A 16,635-nucleotide genomic window follows, 5' to 3' on the forward strand; every position below is an offset into this window, starting at 1 on the left:
AAGGCCAAACAGTTGCGTCAAAGGTTGTTTATAGTGAGTCAGACGTGACATAATTACACAGACTGGCGACCATTACTGTAAGAGACCAGTTACTTGGAAGTCTCCACAACAAAATGGAGCAATCCAGGTATTGGTTCATTTTACATCTGATGCACATTATGTTTTTATGTTATGCCTTTTAAGTCCTGCATTACTTATATACTGACATTATCACTGTGAAAACCTCTAAGAGCCTGTTTTCAAACAGAACCAGGGTTTTTAATCAGAGCAGAGGCATCCTCTGTTGTTCTTCTGCTTGTGTATTGGTGGGACGCTTGCATTTGGAGCATTTGTGATTTAATGGGAAGGATTAAGTTGCTTCAGAAGCGGCATCGACTGTAGCGGCTCCACCTTTTATCCGGCCGTATCTCGGCCCCGACCCGTCTAACGGCCTCGTTGCCTTCCCTCTGAGGGCACTGAGCTCTCTGTCCTGAGTCCAGAGGAGACGCTCACACAGCTTCTGCCCTGCGAGAACTCATGCTTGTGTGGGAGGATGGGAATGAAATTAACTTTAAGACACTTCCCCAGCGCACAAGTGTGTTACGCGTAAAGTTTAGGACAGATTCATCTGAAACGCTCTGCTAGCACATTCTATCACTCACCCCTTGCTGGTTATGTCTTTTGTTTATGTGTTTAAACTACTTTTGCAGGCCCTGTGGTGATCTGGCAGCGCGTTCAAAGCATCCTGCGCAATGCATGCTGGGATCGGACACTCAGCAGAATGGGCGGCGGTGTGAAGTAGATGGAAGATGGGGGCCTCAAAGGCAGACAAAACAAGTCGATTCTTTGGCAGCGTACATCTCTTCTCTCAGCGTGTGCTGCAGGAGACACTATCTCAGAGGGCATCAGATGCCACTGTGGCGCCACTGAGCACGGAGCTCCTGCCTGCGCTGCCTGCTCCTCAATAATACACACCTGCTGCAGGCACTTGGAAAGAAGGAGGGAGAATTTCCTGCTGCCTCACCAAGTGCCATTTCGCCCGCTTTGACTATTCTGTGCACAGTAGTTTGTAAAAAGATGCAAACACAGCGAATAAGAGGCGCTGAGGGTGCTAAACGCTGCAAGCAAAGCTAATTGTTCGATCTCGGCGGCTGACTGCTCCGCAGCCGTGTCGCGATCCTGCCACGGCTGCGGAGCAGGAAAAGCACAGGCTACCTTTATATCAATTACATCACACGCGCGGTGCGTCGCTGAAGCCGGAACGAGAGTCTGACGCCGGCTCAGGGAAGCGAAGCTCCGAAGCAACGAGGAAGAGCAGCCTCCTCATTAAAATCACACGCGGATGAAATGCCAGTGTTGGTCTCACTCTCCACTTCCTGCTTCGAATTTCACTCTGAAACATCATGATATAATGGACAAACACAAACCTGTGTTAAAGGACGCATTAGACAAAAACACTGCCTACTGTGTGTGTTACTGTAGGTCTGTGACCCTTTGACCTTTTACACTCACTCAAAGGAGTTTCTGCTTGTGGTCATATTAGTCACAGATGCTTTGAGCCTTGACATTTCATCAGACGGAACGTAGAGAGTCATCATCTGTACAAATAACACATTATTTGGAAGGACTACTTTACTTTGAAGTTTTCATTTAATCTCACCAGAGAAAATAACAATTATTAATTTATCTGCAGAATGAAGCAATGGCTTTTATGTGATGGCTTTTACTTTTAATCGTTTCGTCTTCTCGGAAATCGTTCACTGGTGTAAAATAGCACGTCCTTTATTCCTTAACGTATTTTAAGGATATACGTACTGTATAATGGGACATAATATACGTAATCCAGCGTGGCTACATTTGACATTGGTAAACCTGGAGTGCAGAGACTCTTCTTCCAGCCAGTTGAGGAGTATTCAGGGGCTGTGGATGTTCGCCCCCTGCTTTGGGCTGTGTTTAAATATTTAACTCAGGTCATGGATGAACTCTGACCCTATGGTGCCCTCACATTCTGCCTTTTAGCTTTATTCAAGATGTCTCTTGTAGAATAGCTGGAGTGCATAGATCATGACAAACAGATTGAGACTAAATTCATTTAATGTACTGTATAAGATAAGACTACAGTATTTTTATTGTACGTCACATGATACCATGAATAATCAAGCCAGTGTAAACCGTGTAAACAGTCTAAACAGAGAGAAAATTAACCTTTTTCAAATTTATTGTTACTATTGCATATAATTAATCACAGAAGCTCGTGTTAGAATTTAATGAAGCTAGTTAGGATCATTCTGGGCCACTGATGACCCTGTGATCCCCCAATAGATATCTTTAGCTACATATTGACCTGATGACCCAACAATAAATCTACTTTAAGTTAACAAGAGGTTTGAGTGTAGTTGTTGTTAATACTTTAGGTCATTTGAAGTTAAATTATGATGCTGAAATAGTTTGATGATCTCATTTATAACAAAGGCAGAATTAAAACTCAGGCCTCCACTATTTAATATGCAGGAGTTTCCCTCAGAAGCTCCAATTAGATGCTGGGTTCCTCTTAATAAGGAGAAGATTATAACTTCACCTCCAACGGCGGACTATTGGTTGTGGGCGAAGAATAATAAAACACGTTCCTAGTCAGTAAAGCAGTGGCTGCTCATCACGTCCATCATCACCCATAGTGTCTCCCATCGGTTATTATCCCCTGAGAGTCACACATCAGTCCGGTATTAATGGTCTGTTTCCATGTGGCTGTGGTTCATTAGGCTGCATGCGCGGCGCCACAGAGCAAACTGTCGTCTGATGTGTCCTACCCTGCAGCACGCGGCTCCGGGAGACGAGGAGTCCAGTGTGACGCCTGTGCTTCTCTTATCTCTGCTGCTGCTGCTGCTGTCAACACGGTGGCGGCGGTGGTGATGGTGGTAAGTGGGGGTGGGGTGGGGGGTCAGCTTTAACTCTACGGAAGCTAAAGAAATCGTCATTTGACAAAGCAGTCTCCTCCTAAGACCGCTGGATGGACAGTAACTTCATTAGTGACTTATTAAATTATAGTTCAAGCCAATTGATATTCTGCCCTTCAGCTAATGCAATCATATTTTGCATTTCATTCTGTCCTGCTCAACCAGCCCGACTTTTTGCTGGGTTCAATTATTTTCAGAGCGGCCGTCTCCTCCTGTCTGCTGCTAATGAAGCTCTACAGGCTTTTCTCGTAGCGCTGCGTTCCTCCCATGTTTCATGTCAGCTCCAATTATTTGCTGTCATTTCGTTTGCCCAAACTTTCGGGAAACGTCCAACTCGTGCAAGTTGTTCATTATGAGCGAGTTGCTTTCACAAATAATTTCAGGTTAATAATAGACAGAGACACACGTGAGCAGAATAACATCAACCTACATGCATCAAAATCTCTCATTTGTTTTTGTAACTGAGATCTGAATATCTTCCCATTTGGGTCCAGGTGCTAAACTGGCCTGTGCATATCATACCTTCCATCAGCTGAGACAGGCCCTGGTTACGATGAGGTGGATCGTGGTCAACATGTCTTGTGACATGTTGCTGCTCAGGTTTATGAGAATATTTGTGTTTGTGTGGTTTTTATGCTGTTTATCAACTGTTTAGAATGAAATGTAAATAACAGTTGATTTTAACATTCGTTTTTGGTCTTTGGACAATAAAATCTCATCTTAGTAAGCAATAAACTTACACATATCAATCGTAATCTGAATGTATATTATAGACCATTGTTAGAGACCAGTTTAATAAATTAACTTTCAAATGTCAGCTCACAAGGTCATTTTACCAACTGCTGGATTTGTCAATTTAAAACTATGGACGCTGACATTGGTTGGCACATTGCCTCAGGGTCCTTGTAATGTTGTTGGTGTGATGATGAATGAACTTCAGGCCATCAAAAGTTAGGCCTGAGTTTTAGACACACACACTTTTAATGTACGCAATGTGCTCGAGTCACAAAGGTCACACGAGACAAGGCTTTGGTGTTATAGTGACACAATCAAGGTTCATCATACTGCGTAGTCCTGTGTATGAGTTGACCTTGATGAGCACAGATATTAATTCAATTGTGTAGCAATGTAAAACATTTTTATATTGTTATTTATTGCGTATGCAAATTCATGTTCACACATTTTTTGCTTGTCTTCTACTGTAGATACAGTTTTTGGAGTTGTTTTTTTTTTGCGTAGTTGTTGTAACAGGTACAGCACATTTCAATATGCTAAACAAAATTAATGAATAACTGAAATTAATTAAATAGTGTAGAGGCCATTATACTGTAGGTTAGTGTGTGTGTATGTGTAGTCAGGATACACAATAAGAAAGTTACAGTACATAATAATGAAAACCAATGAAACTCCCTTAATTCCCTTTATTTGAATGTCAGTGTCTCTAAAAACAGCATTTAGGGCAGTTTGAGTGATAAAGGGGCTTTAAAGTATATAAGTCTTGGTAGTACAGTATTTAAAAGCGAGAATGGGGCTGGACGTTGATGCACCCAGTGGAGGACTATACTGACAGCTGAGTGTCTGGAAGCTGTTTCCTTCTCACAGTTCTTTGCCATCAGTCGAGGCCGATCTTCCTCTAAGCTGTTTCAACCAGTTCTGTGATGAACGTTCTACACATGGAAGCCTTTTTACAGTTTTTAACTAGGTCCTTCACCTTGTGTCTTTGTGAACACAGACATCGTTGACCCTGCGACAGAGAAGCTCGTCGCTCTTGGTGAAGGTGTTTCGTTTTCCTTTGTGTTGCAATGAAAACAATTTAAATCAAAGCACGGTCCAAATGATTAAAGGTTTTATTCATTTGAGATTAACTTGCAAATTAGACTTAGCCTCAAATACCAGAAGTGAGCAGTCCAATGACAACTGCAGCTCATTTGCTTTCAGTGTCAACTAAACTGAATTAATGAAGTGAAAATAAGAAAGAACAAGGCTTAAAAATCTAGGCATTCAGAAAAATGCTTCAATATAACATGATATTAATTGACTTCATATGTGTGATTGCTTTTAATGGTGTTTCATAAGTTCTTGCAGATATCAAAGGAAATGCAGGTTTTTAAGAGTAGTGTACAGAACCTCTGGTCACAGAGGAGGAACAAAGTTAAAATTATTTGTGCATCAACAGATGAGGCTTTTTTAATCATAAAAAAAAAAAAATCTCCATGAACAGGCCAATGCCAGGATTAAAAGTGCTCCACAATACTCCAAGGTAAAAATGTTTGCAAGTGAACTAGACATATTATTATTTTTTATTTGGCAAATGCATCATCTATCTCAATCAACATGGCTTGGTGGACTGAACCTTTGGATTTGAAGGGGGATACAATATACAAAAAATTGTAAATCACATTTTATATACAGTAACATACAAAAAAGCCACTTGCAGAGCCTGGGTCAGGGTGGGCGGCCGTTTGCATCGACCAGTTGGGGTGAAATGGAGGTGAGAGAGGGAAGAATCATCAACAAATAATGTATAGTTATTAAAATTCAAACAGTTGAATTTGCTAATTCTCATATAGAACTTACACACCTGTAACTGATGCTGAGCTGAGCGACCAAAGCCTTTGCACAGATAAGACTTGTTGACTCCCCAGGACGATGGCAAACTGTGATAAGCTGATTGTTTGTGGAGCTGCTGCCGACCCCTCACGTCACGTCGTCACGTCTCCCCAAGCGCTGGCACAAAATGTCCAATTAGATCATTTTTTGGATAAATGACCACGATGTAAACCCTTTCCTGCGGCTCTTTTGTGTGGCTTAACACATCACTAATTTCTTAGCCACAGACATAAATGCTACAGACTGATGTTCAATCCAAATACAAGGTAGTTTATATAATATATATCAAATCTCAGTTACAGTGACATCAGACAATGACATTCCTCACACACATTAGAGACTTACTGCTACCGGAGCATCAGGGTTTAACTCTCATGAAATATTTGGTGGACCCCAAAGAACCACCTGCTACTTAACGCTCTTTATTAACATCGATTTGTGCAGTGATGGGGAGGTGCTGCAGGAATTTTCAGTGAGAGGTGTGAAAGGAGGAGATAGTAAAAAAAAACCACGACTTGGACCCAGTCAATAACCAGATGGACAGAAAACATCAGGGCAAGAATAGTCTCAACGTGATGTGAGACAGTGAGGTTACGACGTGGCAGAAAACCTAGAGCTCGTTAGGCGAAAGGGCGAAACAACAAGAACACACACTGCAAACAGTTCATGGTAGTCAGCGAAATGACCAGAAAGGCATCCTGGCATCAGAAATGGTGCTGAAATCCCAAAGAACACACAAAACACTACTGAAGATAGAGTTCAAGACTTCTATAAAATGTCTGGTCGGCAGCCTGACGTGAACAGAACCAGGAGGTGTTGTGGCTAAAGTGGACCTGGAGTGACTGGCTGACGAGGTGCCAGGAGAACAGAGGGATTAATACACAGACAGCCACAGGGGGAGACGATCAATGCAGTAAAGTTACCAAATTAAGAGCAGGAGCAAACAGGAAGTAAACCTTTTAAACCTTGAAGGCTTTTATGACCCATACAGTTCGGTCACAGCTGAACGCAAGATGTGCCACACATTGATGTCTTCACCTTAAAAAGGACTTTAGTTTCTGACTCTGTCCAGTTTGACTCAGCCGTCGCTGGAGTGAGAGGTTCTGGAGCATCCAGCTTGTTTCACTGTAGCATGCGGTGTCAGATTTAGAACTTTGCATTGTACATTGACCACTAACAGCTCATTTGCATCTGTCAGCACCAATAACGCAGAGCTAATTCCTTAGAACAGACTAGATGGGACATAATCATTATTTTAATCAGACTTAAACTCATTAGTTTCCAGCAGGTTACAACCTTGTTTGACACGCCTGACAATCGCAGCCTGTGTTGTCATGTCAACAGTTCGCAGAGACTTGTTCTCACTCATTTCTTTTTTAACAAGCACTAGATACAATATGAAAATGATCAGAAATTCTCCAGCAAGCGTCAACAGAGATTTGCTGAGAGACGATGGTGTCACTTTATGAGTCAGCACAGGACGAGGGCTGGTGCGCAGACGAAACCGGCTTTGAGCTGCTGTTTATCGAAGTTCAGTGAAGGAATCAGATTTGAAGAGCCCTCTCAAAAAATGTGCGCGGCCGTGAAAGACGCTGCTCCGAGGTCAGCACTAACCTGCAAACAGCTGCAGGCGCGTACGAGTGAGTCTCACACAGATCTCCACTACTTTAAATACTACACGTAGAATGAGCTTCACATGAAGGAGTTGAGAGTTCTGTTTAGTAAAATGTGTTTCATTGTGCTTGATTGTTTCTCTCTCTCTAAATATGAAAAGCTCTCCATAAATAATACCTCTGCATAAACACATCCAGGACGGAAATGGATCCTATTGTGGAGAAGGAGTTTGTGTGACTCAGAGCTACAGTATGTTGTCGGGACTACACACCCCTGTAGCATCTCCCAAAGCCAGAAGCGGGTCAAAGCGGACTCTGGGTGGGTTTAAGGACTGGGACGCTGCCCAGTATGGAGCCAGGCCTGGGGTTGGCTCTCATATGCATATGCTGGTCCCAGCCGTTACAGTATGTGTGGGAGGTTTGACTGGTGAGGGACAGTGCTTCCCTCTGGGACCATAATCTAGTACACTGTGGCTGAAGACAGATGGAGGAGACCACTGAAGGCAAATGGTTCGCTGCCTCTTACTTATTAAAACAACCTCACTCTTTCTGAATCGCATCTGATTTGTTTAGCAGTGTATGTACTAACACTAACTGGAAAGAATGTTCTTTTGTTTTTCTCCAGTATTTTATCAACAACTACACAAACAAAAATGCATAATGTGATGAATTTTATGTCAGAGTTCAGGGTAATAAAAATGATATGAAATGTAGAAAGCATGTGCAGAAGCTGGAAACCCATTCCCCCATAGCCTGGAGCTTTGCCTGCTCCATAATCCAGTGTGTGTGTGTGTGTGTGTGTGTGTGTGTGTGTGTGTGCGCGTGCTTAAGCTTTGGATCATGAATTTCTTTCAGTTTAGATTGATAAATAATTTAACCACAAATAACCCAAGTTTAAATATTCCAGTATTCCTATGCAGCCCAGTAATCTTCCACCTCCTGGGCTGGCGTTGTGCACCGCAGCACCATTTCTCTATCAGCCCACCTCCAGGCAAAGCACCTGCCTTCTCCGAAGTCACAGCCTCCGACGCCACCGCGCCGGTGTCCCCTCCTCACAACAAACAGCCCCACCTCCCCTGTAACACTTTCCAATTAAGCCCCGTCCATTTGTCGCGTTGAAGACGCCACCTTTAAGTGAATTATGGCGTGGAATGGAGATGGATACGGGGCGAGGCCACGGCGAGGCAGCGCCTGCGTGCCACGTGTGAACTTACGACAATGCATCGTCAACGCTGAAAGGAACGGAATTGATGGATGGCGAAGGAGAGAAACAACGGAGGGGAGGGGGGGAGGGGAGAGTGATGCACGACCCCCAATTTCTCAAGCCTTTGTAATAAAAGGCTGCTGTGTGCTGTTCTCTGTCTCTGTCACATTAAAAGTAAATAAGACTAATAGCATAAAGTCAAACTCCACGGGGCTGCAGTGCCTTGAAGGGAAACCGGCGTGGCTGCGGCGTGGTACGCCAGGTAGCCTCCAACACAAACACCCCACCAACCTCCCAGACGCCCCCCTGCCGAGCAGGAAGCCAGACTAATTGGTCCAAAATGTGACGCGGGTCCAGTTTGGAATGTTCACGGTTGAAACGTGTCTTGATTCATTCATCAAAGGCCGGTGAGAAGAGATTCATGTCATGTAACTGTCGGGTTCACTCCTTTATCCCTCATTTGATATGTCTCATTAAAAAATGAACGAAGCCGGGAAACAGACTTCTGCCACCTGTTAATGTGTCCAAGCTTAAGCTCTGTACTGTAGTTTACTGTAAAGCCTTATATAGTATAGTGACATGATACTCTCTTTAGGCTCGGGTTGGGATAACACACTGTACCAGAGTCCTCCTGTCTTTGGTGTCACTCAGATATTGTGACGGCTTTTTTTCCCATTATTAGTAGAGCCAAGTCATGACAGTAGAGTTTCATGTGACAGACTAACATCAGACACTTTTAGTCTCTATAACTGAGTCTGGCCTAAATGAAGCCTGGATAAGTGTTTAATCTCCACACGGGCAGCGGAGAATAAATCTCCGTGGTAACGAGGCTGAACTCAGCGCGTCCGGCTTCTGCGACCACGTCGAGGACGAGCGCGTCCGGGTTGTTGCTAATCCTCGTGTCAGAGGGTCAGAACAAAGAAAAGCTGATGAATTCAACAAAAGGGCATCTAAACACATGCGCGGTGTCATAAAGAAGATCTAACCTATAGCTGCTGTAGCTCAGTCCTGTGGCGTCATGCTCACACAAAACACAGATATTATTGGGCTGCAATAAAAAACGCAGGGCGTCAATATGTGACACCTAGAGCACTGCAGTAATATATGAGGGGAGGAGGACTGGGCCGTAACAGCTGCTGCCTCTTCACACCACGCATCACTGTCCTGCAGAGTTCTTCTGCGTGTTCCTGGACTATTTGCACACTTTAATTGTCCCGTTTCTCCGCCTCCCGCGTCACTGCTGCTCTGTGGTTCCACCCAGGAAGTGACGAATAACTGGACACTCGCCGCTGCTTCAGTTGGTTTTATGCGACGCTAGTGATTCCTGTCAGTGTCGGTTTTCCTTCAACGCCTCCATTCTTACATCACCCGTGATTTATCGCGCACGCGGTCGGACTTGTTCTACACAGGTCTCGCTTTTTGAAGTGACAGTTTAATGGCCTTGGTGGGAAAACGCCGCTGCGGTGATGAGAAAGGTGGGTCAGGATTTGTTAGCGAGTTGATGCTGATGGTAAATAAAGCTGTTGAGTTCTGACAGTAGCAATATATTAAGTGTGGCCCAAAGGGAGGAGGGGACTAACGGAGCTTCACAGCAGTGTTGTCGTGTGCGTTTTGATTAAACTATTGTATGATTGTCATCTAAAATGGGTAAATGTACTTTAATGCATTTCCCACATTTTCACAAAGCTTCGCAGTGACTTCTGTTACATTGCTTTTGGTGTCTTACATCTGAATGTGACGGTTTAAAGCTTCCAGGCTGTTTAGCAGCAGGTTGTTTAATGACGTCTGCACACACGCAGCGTAGAAAGAACGGCGCTGGTGGTGTTTCCCCGTCTGTGAACCGACTCTCCATCAAACTGCATGTTCTGGAAAAAAAACAAACAGACAAAACTTCTAAAAGTAAGTGTCAGCAACATGCAGCGGTTTTCTGGTTTGGACTCAGGCAGGACGGACACGCGCATCCTCCACACCGTTTGTGTTTGAAGGGATGAAGGGCTCTCCAGGATGTGGACCTGCTCAGCACCTGGAGCAGCGGAGGCTGTTACCGCCGAGCGTGTGACCGAGGTTTTCCCAGGAGCCCGTGTCAAGGCTCAGTGCTGAATGCGCGTTTGTGGCCATTTCGTAACGTGAAGGAGAACGTTGTCACGTTTCAGGTAATCAGCTTCTGTGCTGATCCAGGTGTTCGGTTCAGGCCGAGCGATCGTGTCCTGCTTGATTCACCCACGAAGACACGCTGATGATTTCAGGTGTTTCCTACGCTATGATGAGTTCAACATGTGCTTATAAGACAAGCATCCACCACAGGTCGTGTGTGCGTGTGAGTGTGTGTCTGCCTCTAATGAGTTCCCTCCACAGCACTATGTTTTATTTAACAAACAGCTGACACCGACAGCCATAAACAAGCGTGGAGCAGAACTGCGAGGCTCAGCTCCAGCTGCATTACTCCTGACAGGCGTCACGCAGATGTGGAGGAGAGAGTTAATGCTCACGGCCAGTGGCTTTGTTTGAGCCACACGCATGCACACAGGCACACAGGCACACACACACACACACACACACACACACACACACACACACACACGCACGCACACACACACACACACACACACACACACACACACACACACACTACCTCTGGCTGCTTGGTTCCACTTAGAGACGTTACTGTGAAGGTCCTGCTACCGTACGTTGGGGCCGTGCAAGGTAAAAATAGAAAGGTATTTTGGAGCTGGCCATCTGCTGGAGCGCTGGAGGTTTCCCTGGGGAGCGGTCAGACTGTGGGCAACGAGTCCACAGACATCGATACTGAAACCAGGCTTTTAGTTCAGCTCCTCCTCTTCTTCTCGTCCTCCTCGTCCTCTTCCTGCCCTGTTCACAGGATCGGCTGAGCTGCTGATGGACCAAGATATATTTAGAATGAAACACTAGGACACAAATAGAGATCTACAGTAGCAAACGTGACAGAGCATTTATTTTGTATGAATTTAACCTAAACAATGATCCTGTTGTTAAAGAAAAGCAGCTTTAATATGATACGATCAGTGTAAACTACATGTTTGTTCCAAAGGAGAGTAGGATCATTTTGGGCTCTAGATATAAGGAAAAAAAAAGCAGATGAGGAAATACAGTAGAGACTGTTTCTACCATTTTAATAGTGAGTTTGAAGATGTGCTGCAAAATTGATTCTGGCACCAAATATCCAGGTTCATGAATGAAAGCAGCACATGGTTCCATCAATCGTGTTACAGCGACACAGACAATGAAAAGGTTCAGTAGCCAGACATTTAGACCGTCTGTTTGAACAACTGTTTATAGACTCACAAAGTGACACATATTGTTTTAGGTTGGTTTTAAATAGAAGCGTTGGCTACATGTAGGTACGTGTACAGTTAAGCCCATGTCTCCTCCACCTTAGACGCGTCTGTGCGATACGACCAGGATCCAAATCAGCCAATGACTTTATCACTGATATGATGTCACACTGCTTCCCTATGAGGCGTACTGTAATTACATGCTGCTAACAGCTAACAACAAGCATGCTGCCGTCGTCTGTGGTCCCCAGTTGGACAATCAGCACCAACAAACACCACGACCCCCCGGTGAACCCAGGGGACAGGACGGTTACAGCACAATTCACCGATGACGACCAGCAGCAATAATGAAGCTGGAGATGCGCTTTAAGGGACACGCTGCGTCCGCACACGTTTAGCTGGAAGCTGTTGGACAGCAGGAGGCAGGAGAACCAGTTACTGAGACTCTGGAGAGTTGGTTTTTAAATGGGAGCACAGCACCACTGAGAGCAGCACAGACGCAGGCGGACTCCTGTCCAGCAGCGATACGAGGAACTGATCTGTTTTGAACACAGCTCGGTCCTTCAGTCAGAGCATCAGTCGTGTTCAGCACATCCTCCAAGAGCCAAAAACAAGTTCAGCCGAACAAAGCTGCTCGCGTGCAGCTCACTGCAGGACACTGTGGAGCAGCTGGGTCAGGAAGTTTACATGTGCGAGGGTACAAAAAAAGGGAAAGGTATGAAGTCAAACAGCTGCTGACTTGGAAACAGTTTGGATTCAGAAAGCTGGATAAACAACCGAGTGATATTTCCAAAGAACTGTATGTATGCAGTTAGAAAAAAAAAAACACAATGGAAACAAAGCAAACCTGTTCCATCCCAGTTTACACCACAGTCAGTAATAGAGGTCCCACGCTGCACTGGCACCGGATCACTAACAAGCCTCCTGTGGTGGAGTCAGTTTATACCCAGCAGCAGCAGCAGCAGCTCCACCCACAATAAGCTCACTTTGTGTAACTTAGGCTGCACACGTACGTCCATAAACCACAGGAGTCCAACGCGTTTAAAACGTGCCCTGTGCTGCGCCACCTGGTCCGAACGGTCGCAATGTCGAGACATAATTGCTTAATAATACACACAGCTGTGGTGAGTAAGGAGCGCTTCCTGCTGAACGGCGCTGCGTGGAGGTCCAAACGGTTTTAAATGTCACCTGGGCTGCAGCTAAAAGCTACTGGACGAAGGTTTCATTAGAAAAGTCAGCAGCCTGGAGGTTCGTGTGTCTCATCACGTGTGGATGTCTCTGCATTTTATTTTATTAATAATATTGAACGATGTTTGTAGTTTTTTTTTACCTCATTGTGTCTGAGTTGTCTTGAATCACAATAGAATGTAGCCAATGAAGCACAGGTTGAATGAATGAATGAATGAATGAATGACTGGTTGTACTGTGGCAAACAGCCACATTCGCCTCCATCTTAGCGTCTCCTCCTCATGCTGCTGTTCTTTGCGGTCCTGCACAGCTGTATTTCCTTCCAGACTCTGTATGGAGCCGGCGTCCGCCCTCGTTGTTTTATAAATCTACCGCAGCAAAGTCATTGCATTTTACTGGAATTGCTCGGATCACTTTCGAACGGTCCATTAGTTAAGACTGATCACCTTTATTAAGTTTCCTCGGGGAAGGAAACAACAGACAGGTGAGACAAGCGCCGGCCTTATTGGAACGCGTCTCCTGTGCCTTCGTGAGTGAGCAGTGAGCTTCACTTTAAGTGTCAGCGCTCTCTCACACTCAAGCCTCCAGTTGAATTAAGGTGACGCCGCGTCGGCACAGGACACGAACGCGGGGATCGGCTTGTGCTCGTTCCGTAATGAAACTGTTGGACGATTAAATGACTGATTTTGCAATTAAAGCTTCTCTCCACAGGGATTTCCATCAGCGCTGCCGTGACTAAAGAGTAAGTTCCACGAGGGCTGGGTTCAGTAATCAGCCGCCAGAAAACTCCACAACTTTATTTACATAGTTTCTGCTGCTGCTGCTTCCTTCCTTCTGCTGTCAACTTCAATTAGGACAAGTGCCCTTGACATCAGGTGGGCGCGTAATGAGGACATGAAGAGGAGGCTTCAGAACGTGACAAGAGCTGGATCACGTTGGTGCTTGGATCAGGACTCAGTGTCTCAGTGGTTCCTGTCTGGGAACCACAGAAAGCTTCGATTGGTAAATTATTGTTTATTTAGAATGATAATAACACTATAGTAATATAATAATTGCAATACTGTTATTCTGCTGGGTTTTCATTGTTACTAGTGGATGATGTGAAGCCGCGTCCGTGTCATGCTAATTACATCAGGGCTGTTAAATGTGGCTGAACAACTGTTTTGCAAACATCAGTGAGATTGGTTTAAAAGTGTGATTCGTGTTGCGAGTGATTTGCATAAAATCATTCATCCAGGGACGTATTTACTGAGAACACGCTTAGTGCCCAATCAAGCAGCTACAGCGCATCAGACTGCCAGCAATGTGCTGGGATCACCCACCAGCGCTGAGCGAGGATGATGACGCTGAACCGGAGGTGAGGGGGGGTCACGGCACGGGCAGCGCCCGTGTTGTACGCGTGCGTTTGACGGCGGCTCATCAAGCGGTAACACGACCGTTCCGCTGCGAGACAAGATGAACGCTGAGGGAATCAACAAAGTCGTTCCAATCAATCCAAAACCAATCCCCCCAGCAGCCATCAGCCACAGTCAGCCAGCGAATGAAGCTTTGCCAAAGATGCTCTGCAGACGGTGAACGGTGCGCGCAGCTATCAGTGCAGTCATCAGTGGGAGCACTCCCAGTCCCAGTGCATGGATTGATCCTGGGCTGAACTGGGAGACTGGCAAACAAACAGCCGCAAGGGTCACTGAACACGCACCAGCTGAAACACGCATGCTGTGCTTTGCATTTGTCTTTTCTTAGTTGTTAATATCAGTCATGTGTGAAGTTGTTGGTGCTGAGATGAAGCCCTGCTGAGTCTAATACTCGCTGAGCGTGTAATGATGTATCAGACTCCACCATCGAGGTGGTCCAGCGATAACACATCTCTGTGTCCCTGATTGCCTGTCTGGGAGTCAAGGAGATTAGACGGAGGCAGACCCTCGCATCCACAAGTCATTACTCTCAAAATAGTAACAAGGCGCCGGGTCCACGTTGGCAAACGCGGGAAGGACACAGCCCTGTTTCATCCGTGTCACCCTGACCTTTTAAACCCTGGTGATTCGCTGTTAGCGGAACATAAATCGTCACGATGCATCGATGCGCACCTTTAATTCCAGCAGCGGTTTTCAACCGGTTGGAGAAGTTTTCTGAACTTTAATACCCAAGGATGCTGAAAAGTGGTGTGAGTGCAGCTTCCTATCAAACGTTACCATGGAAACGAGGGCTGCTGTGGTCTTCCTCTGGATACTGCTCTACTATACCCACTCAGTGTGTCCTGTTCCAGGATGCTTTCAAACAGACAAAAGAAACTGACCCTATGCTCTATCTCCAATTTTTAATTTAATTTAATTTAATTTAATTTTCAAAAGTTTAATCATCTCTTAAATTCCGTGTTTTCAGTCTTTTAGTTCATCAAATTAAGTTCTGCAGGGCTCAAGTGAACCAAAACACATACTTTTATGAAAAAGGTCATCAGGTTTGGTTTTCTTAGTAAAACCAAGCCACAATTAAATCATCGCGATATTCCAAGTTGTGAATTAGTAAAGTTAAAAGTCAGCTCACATTTCCCATTTCTGTCTAAATATTTAATAAGGTAAAAATAGCCAAGACATATCTTACAAAATTAATATAAACAGGAAACCTTTATTTAAACAATAATCCATGTTGCTTCATGTCAGTCCTCAGCTCATACATAGACGTGTGATATTGGATTTCAGATCAGGACTCTGAGGAATCACAGCATTTTCTTCTTCAGAAATGTTATCAATTATTTGTCAGTTTTAAACTGCCCCATGGTCTAGAGTTTGATGCTCTGGAGTTTTATTTTTCTCTGTTTAGAGGAAGGTCACGTTGTCTTAGATCTCTATTAAAACTAAATCCATGTGTACATTTCAGAATCTATCGGTTGAGCCTCGGGTTTGTGTTGCTGATCTTTCCTTGGTGCTGATGTGAGTGATGTAAGATAAAATCCTCAGTTTTACGTCTTGACACAAACGCAGTGTGATGTTCAGCCGAGGATTCTGGGCCTGAATGCTACAGAGCACGGATCCTCTTCTAAAGTTGTGTTTAGTGAACAAACCCTCTTTGTGGTTCTATCTCAATGCTGCAGCTCAGAAAGAAGACTGAGGGAAACAAAACAAAATCACAGACTGACATCACATTGAGCTGCTCCATCCCTGTGGCAGCTTCAGCTGAGGTTACGAACTCTGTGTCGCATCTGAACACGTGCGTCCTCCACATTTATTCAACCACTGGACCAGAGCATGCTCACACACTGTAGCAGCTGCTCTAATAAATGTGCTCATGTTCTCTGTGTCTGTACTTTGATCTTCCACATCTTTGAATTATTTATTCTGAAGTGTTAAAGTGATGCTTCGACGGTTACAATATATTTCACATCCAAATCAAAGGCTTGAGCCGAGTCAACATGAAGACAGAAACCCGCGTGTTGACTGGGGCCTGATGGAGCCGGAGACGGACGGACAGCGGGGGCTGTGCTTCAGGGGGCGACGGCGCCGCGAGCTAACCTGCCTGTGAGTGATAAGCATCCGCTGCAACACCAAAGGGCCGGGATGCTCACGAACATGCGGTCCGTACATGAACCCCAGCACGTGGGTTTGAAGTTATTTTAGACAACCACTTACGAGTTTCGAAGAACACGTAAGCACGCTTTCTTTTTAAATCCAACAAAAGTTCACGTAAACAAGAGTGAAAAGTGAAAAGAAATGAGCAGGCGGGAACATGAATTCTATTCTGACACTAGTGAGTTTTTGGTATCTGCAACCTTGAGAAGA

The sequence above is a fragment of the Betta splendens genome, chromosome 4 (genome assembly GCF_900634795.4).
Source record: "Betta splendens chromosome 4, fBetSpl5.4, whole genome shotgun sequence".
Classification (NCBI taxonomy): domain Eukaryota; kingdom Metazoa; phylum Chordata; class Actinopteri; order Anabantiformes; family Osphronemidae; genus Betta; species Betta splendens.